Source organism: Patagioenas fasciata, chromosome Z (genome assembly GCF_037038585.1).
Source record: "Patagioenas fasciata isolate bPatFas1 chromosome Z, bPatFas1.hap1, whole genome shotgun sequence".
Taxonomy (NCBI): domain Eukaryota; kingdom Metazoa; phylum Chordata; class Aves; order Columbiformes; family Columbidae; genus Patagioenas; species Patagioenas fasciata.
Genome location: NC_092560.1, coordinates 1,039,319 through 1,045,318, shown reverse-complemented (window position 1 = coordinate 1,045,318; position 6,000 = coordinate 1,039,319). Strand labels below are relative to the sequence as shown.

Sequence of the window (6,000 nt, the reverse complement as noted above, 5' to 3'; positions counted from 1 at the left end):
TTTTTTCCAGCTTTAGGGATTGCATTTCGCAGCGGGGTTGGGGGTCAGTGCAGAGACCGGCAGAAGTAATCATCACAACCACCAGAAACAGAGGGAAATACTTAAAAATCAGCTTAATCAGTCAGAAAACCCCAAACAAAAACCCAGTGACAGTGGAGGGAAGGGGAGACAACCTTCCAGGAGCACCGAAATGGGTGCAAATCACCACATTAAAGGAGCTGATAGATGGATTTTTCCTCTGGAATCAGGTAAACCTTTTTGCCAATAATTTATAAAGAAAGTATGTGCAAGTTTCCTGCAGATGTGAAACATCTCAATTGCTTATTTGCATGGTAAATTTAGGTGCGTGAAACTGACTCTGGAACTCAAATAGCAAAGTATTTCTACCAGGTTGTTTAAAAACTGCCCTACACATCTGTGTACACATGTGGATAATCTCCAGCTTCTTTTGATGATGGTTTCAATGAAACAGATGATGTTCTGGATTTTTGAAGCCAAACAGAGGGGTTAGCAGCCAGGGCCTTTGCCCATGCAGAGAAAATTGTGACTGAAAATAAACTGAGGAAATATACAGGGAATATAACACAGGGAAAATAAGAATGAGGTCAACTAATCGGGACCTGAATAGTACAGATCATTTGCCTTAATTAATTAAAAAAAAAAAAGAGAGATTTCTTGAAAAACAGTTGAGTAATTTGGGGTATATTTGCAATACATTTATGCCACTGGAAAGGTATGAAGGAGCTTGGATCCTTCACATATGCTGACAAACGCTTTTCAAAACGATGAGAGAACAGAGGTTTGAGGTGTTGAAGGAACAGAGATGGGAGGCGCGGTTACTGCTCCAGTGACCATCCCATGGCGGCTTACAAGGTGCATGAGGTGCTGAGCAAAGCAAGGCCCTAATACCTTGAAAAATCCGAAATGGGAGATTACTTTTCCAAGCCCTCTCTGAAGATGAAGGCACAGAAGTGATGATCAAAGAAGCAAAAATTTGTTTTATTTCCATTTCTTCCCAGCCAAAGGGGAGTCATGCTCCAAAACTGGGCAAAAATGGCAGAGAAATACCTCAGTTCAAATTCCACCACACTCAACGAATTCTGATGATATCGCCACGCACACACCTGGAAGCTCTTCGTAACAGTTGATAAGGGTTCAACGACAATCCTGTCCAAAAAAACCCCGTAATACTGCCACAGTTTTGCAGATATTTCCCTTCGTGTTGTCTTTGCACCATGGGGGAGAGAATGTGTGGGTTCCTGGCTGAAAACAGGGCTTGGAGGGACAGACGGGTTCAGTATGTGCTGGAGTTATTTAGGGATGATGCACAGCGATCAGAAACCATGAGTTTAGCAGAAAATGCAGCTCCTCTTTTTACACTGAATCATTTTATTTTCAGAATAAGAGGTTGTGCTTCCCAGCACTCTGAGTGCGATGTGGCTCATTGCGATTGGCAGTAAATGGGTATCGAGCACCTGAGATCCCTTGTCAAGCAAAGTATTTACAAAACCAAAGTCTGTGCTTTGCACCTTCCCTCACTGGCTGGTTCCTTTAATAAGCAGTTGGCAGGAGATTTAACACTGTTTGGATATCCCAGCGATATGTCCAGAGTAAATAGCCATGCGTTATCAATAAGAACACTCCATTCATTGGGAATGTGGAATTACTGCCAGTTCACACACGGTGGGCACGGCTGTGTTCTCAGGCTCTCTCTTGTCCCACAGTTACAACCTGATTTTGAAAGTAATTATTTTCCCAGAAATATAGCGTGACAGTTGTGTAGGCTTGGGAAATAACCAGTAAAATCCATATTTCTACCAGGATTAGGAAAGGCCTTCTGCCACCACCCGGTGTGGTCAGGGGTGCTGTAAGGCAGGGGTGACCAAGGGAAAAAACACCGAGGGACCTTGGGGACACCATGTGCCCCTTACAGCAGCTGTTGAACATCTTATGATGCTCTTTATACCTGCTCATGGTGAATATCAGTGGTTACCTGGTCAGGATGGTGGTTTTAACCCACGTTGCTGGATATGAGCGTGGCTCTAGGCTGGGGCAAGCGATGGAGAGCTGGATCCTGTGGGACACAATTGCAAGGGAGGTGGGAGCCAGAAAACCATCTCGGGATGTGAGTTGTGCTGCCAGAGCTCCCCAGTGTCCCGGGGGGTCCTGCTCAGGCACCTCGATTGTCAGCAGCTTTTCACACGAGTAATGAGCAAAGGAAACCGCTCAGACAGAGTATTTCAGCAGCCCCTCCTGTCCCCAGCAAACAGTCAAATGAGCAGCAAAGTGTGAAAAGTGTAATTTTTTAAAACTTTTGATAGATACCTCCGTGGTCATGTTCGTTCCCTAGAGCCGCCGTCCACACGCCGACTTTGGTATCGCAGCCCCCCTTCCCTCCCTGCGCCCCTGAACAAAACGTACCCCGCAACGCCCCGTCCCCAAAACGGCCGGATGGGGAAAGGGGTTGGGGGGGACACACAGGGAGTGGCCGCGTCTGGGCTCCTGCGAGACGCGCAACCTCCGCTGGGCGGCAGCAGCGGCCCGCGCATCGCACCCCGTGCATCGCACCCCGCGTATCACACCCCCCGCGCATCGCACCCCCGGAATCGCACCCCGCGCAATGCACCCCGCGTATCACACCCCCCGCGCATCGCACCCCCCGAGCATCGCACCCCGTGCAACGCACCCCGCGTATCACACCCCCCGCGCATCGCACCCCGCGTATCACACCCCCGCGCATCGCACCCCCGCGCATCGCACCCCGTGCATCGCACCCCGCGTATCACACCCCCTGCGCATCGCACCCCCCGCATCGCACCCCGCGCATCGCACCCCGCGTATCACACCCCCTGCGCATCGCACCCCCCGCATCACACCCCGCGCAACGCCCCCCGCGCATCGCACCCCCCGCGCATCGCACCCCGTGCATCGCACCCCGCGTATCACACCCCCCGCGCATCGCACCCCCGCGCATCACACCCCGTGCATCGCACCCCGCGTATCACAGCCCCCGCGCATCGCACCCCCCGCATCGCACCCCCCGCATCGCACCCCGCGCAACGCACCCCGCGCATCGCACCCCCGCGCATCGCACCCCGTGCATCGCACCCCGCGTATCACACCTCCCGCGCATCGCACCCCCGCGCATCACACCCCGTGCATCGCACCCCGCGTATCACAGCCCCTGCGCATCGCACCCCCCGCATCGCACCCCGCGCAACGCACCCCGCGCATCGCATCCCCCGCGCATCGCACCCCGTGCAACGCACCCCGCGCATCACACCCCCTGCGCATTGCACCCCGCGCAACGCACCCCGTGCATCACACCCCCTGCGCATCGCACCCCGCGCATCACACCCCCGCGCGTTGTATCCCCCCTCTCGCAAAACACCCCGCACATCTCATGTCCCCGCGCATGGCGGCCCCCCTAGCAAGCATCGCTCCGTGCATCTTCTCCCCCGCGCATCACGCCCCCCAGCGCATCTCACACCCCGCACATCACACCCCCTGCGTATCGCATCCCCACGCATCGCACACCCCGCGCACCGCACCCCCGCGCATCGCACTCCCCGCGCATGGCATCCTTTCCCCGCGCAGCACATCCCCCGCGCGTTGCATCCCCCCACTCACAACACACCCCGCACATCTCATGACCCCGCGCATCGCTTTCCCCCGAACAAGCATCACTCCGTGCATCCTCTCCCCCGCGCATCACACCCCCAGCGCATCGGATCCCCCCGTTCATCTCACTCCCCCTCTGCGCATCTCATCCCTCCCCCGCGCATCGCGTCCTGCCGCACCAGCATTGTTCCGCGCATCCCCCCCGCCGAGGAGTCCCCTCCCCGCACATCACATCACTCCGCGCATTCCCCACGCATCCCCCTCCCGCGTATCACACCCCCCATGCAATCCGCCCTCCGCGCATCGCATCCCCCGCCCCTCCACGATCCCTCCCCCCCACGTATCACATCGCTCCGCACTTCCCCCGAGCATCTCATCCACCCACGCATCCCCCACGCATCCACCGAGCTTCTCATACACCCGTGCATTCCCCGCGCATCCCCCGCTGCTGCTGCGGGGTAAATGGTTCCACCGGCCGGTACCACCCACCGTCCCGTTTCTGGGTTGTAAAGGACCATTTGTCCCCAGTGGGTGTGGGGGACAGAGTCTGGTGTTCTCCAAAATGCCCACCACTGGTGTTGGGATGCAACCCTGTGTCAATGCAGGACATCACCATTAGCATCGGGGATTTGTGCCCGCTCACTGAGTGGCTTCGTGAGGGCATTTCTGCGTGTCCTGTGCCCTTCGCTATGTGGAAAACACGACTTTGTTTTCCTCATCAGCCTCACCGACAGTGGAAAGCTCAGTGTTTGAAAATTACTGTTTTAGAGAGGAAAGAAGGTGAAACCGCTGAGGCTTTTGTTGTTTTGTGGGAGGCCAGGGCAGCCTGGCCAAAAATGTAAATCACTGAGTTAAAGAAGGCTGCTGGAAAACAGGTGCAAGAACTGGGGTCTGTGTCAGCTGGGGGAACGTGACGTTTTGTGGCAGGAGGCACGGGCAGGGACAGAGGTTTGCACAAACCTTATGGTGTGCGGTGAATTCACCTGGACAGGCTGGCTGCAAGTCGGCCTTTTTCTAATCAACATTTACAGATGTAATTTAACCTTGAGAGGAGCTTGCAGTCCGTGATGTACTTTTCTAAAGAATAAAAGAGAAAGAATCCAAATCCTTGAGAATCCTTGAAAATCCAGATCCTTGAAAACTTTTCTGCTTTAATTCTACCCGTCTGGCACACCTTGAATCAAGAGGTTTCATGGGATGACTTGAACAGGTTTCACATTGGCACAGGACACACCACCTGAAAAAACGGGGTTCTCTCCAGTGGTCCTTGCAGGTGCCACACAAGCAAAACCTGATTTTTTGGAGAATGTAATTTATGCTCTGGTACTATATGGGAGCTTTTGTTTGGGTTGTTCTTGTTTTGTTTTGTTTTAATAACTTTGATATAATGTAAACCACTGCTTTTCTTCTCTGAGTCTCCTACAGGGTAAGAAACAAGAAGTGGGAATTGAAGGACTAGGTGAAAACAAACAAGTCTGGGAAAAACAAAATGAAACAAAACAAACAAAACAAAACAAAACAAAACAAAACAAAACAAACAAGCCTAAGCAAAAAGGGCACAAGCCCAACCTGTTCTTGTTCTCCTATGCATCAGTTATTAAGCGCTGAGTAACGCGGCTGGTATGTGAGGCAAAAGACGTTCTGGCTTCATCCCCTCCCTTTGAAGAATTGCTCTTGGGAGGAATTCAACAAACCCTGCTGTAGGGTGCTTAAAACTTTGATTTGCCTTCTTAAGAAATAAAGTATGTTTAGTAATAACAGTCCATCCACTAATCTTGATTTACTACAGATGACACAAGAAATCAGCTGGAGATCCCCAGAACATCCCCTCTTTGCACTGTTGTAGCACCAGACCTCAAATGTTCCTCCCCGTGCACTTAAACTTTTGTTGTTTTTTGTGCAGATTCATGTCAAAATTCGTGGTAAACCTGCTCTATGTTTGTTCAACAGAATAAATAATCCTTATGTTTGTTTTACGTACATAAGGAACAAAACCCTTTCCTTGCTCATGTTTGCTCACTGGGCAGCTGCCAGTGGTTTTGTTTGGTCAAGACAGGAGCCCAAATTCATTTTTGTGTCTCCATATGGTTTTGAGAATCATTTTGTTCAGGCATTTCTCCCCGAGCCTGGCTCTGGTTAGTGATTTCCCACCCTTTGTTTCTGATCGGTGTTTGTCTTGTGGGGTAGATTTCCTGTCTTTATGTTTCTCTGAGTGCCATAATGTTCCCTGGGTGACGGAATATTTGTTTAATTGGACAATATCGCAGCCGGGAAATGCTCAGAGTCATTTATCATGCCGGACGGCTGGAGGGCTGGAATTCGGTATATTTCCTCTTGCTTTTGTGGTTCTATAGGAATGCCCAAGTGATTTCCCGGTGA

At 52.1% G+C, this 6,000-nt stretch overlaps 1 long non-coding RNA gene across 1 annotated transcript; it reads right to left on the bottom strand.

Annotated features, from left to right (window-relative positions):
• Positions 1-972: 972 nt before the first annotated feature.
• Positions 973-2,561, bottom strand: LOC139826431 (uncharacterized). The gene is made up of 2 exons (XR_011736483.1): positions 2,326-2,561; positions 973-2,074 (listed from the first exon to the last, which is right to left on the bottom strand). It is a non-coding gene; the product is annotated as an uncharacterized lncRNA (long non-coding RNA).
• Between the last annotated feature and the right edge of the window lie 3,439 nt (positions 2,562-6,000).